The sequence below is a fragment of the Lonchura striata genome, chromosome 17, assembly GCF_046129695.1.
Source record: "Lonchura striata isolate bLonStr1 chromosome 17, bLonStr1.mat, whole genome shotgun sequence".
Classification (NCBI taxonomy): domain Eukaryota; kingdom Metazoa; phylum Chordata; class Aves; order Passeriformes; family Estrildidae; genus Lonchura; species Lonchura striata.
The window spans coordinates 13733516-13734232 of NC_134619.1; positions in this window are offsets into that span (position 1 = coordinate 13733516).

Sequence of the window (717 nt, forward strand, 5' to 3'; positions counted from 1 at the left end):
CCGCTGCACTGACCGCTCCTGCTGTGCACTGACCGCTGCACTGACCGCTCCTGCTGTGCACTGACCGCTCCTGCTGTGCCCTGACCACTGCATTGACCGCTCCTGCTGTGCCCTGACCGCTCCTGCTGTGCCCTGACCGCTCCTGCTGCGCACTGACCGCTCCTGCTGCGCACTGACCGCTGCCCTGACCGTTCCTGCTGTGCCCTGACCGCTCCTGCTGCGCACTGACCGCTCCTGCTGCGCACTGACCGCTCCTGCTGCGCACTGACCGCTGCCCTGACCGTTCCTGCTGTGCCCTGACCGCTCCTGCTGCGCACTGACCGCTGCCCTGACCGTTCCTGCTGTGCCCTGACCGCTCCTGCTGCGCACTGACCGCTGCCCTGACCGTTCCTGCTGTGCCCTGACCGCTCCTGCTGCGCACTGACCGCTGCACTGACCGCTCCTGCTGTGCACTGACCACTGCATTGACCACTCCTGCTGTGCACTGACTGCTGCACTGACCACTGCACTGACCACTCCTGCTGCACAGTGACCACACTGGCCATGCAGCGACTGGTCCCAAACCATGAGCAGTGCACTGAGCTCTCCCACCACGCAGTGAGTGCTCCTGCTGCCCCACTGCACAGTGATTGCTCCCACTGCCCTGCAGCACAGTGACTGCTCCAGCCCTGCAGCGACTGCTGACACAGCGCAGTGACCACTCCTGCTTCACAGGCC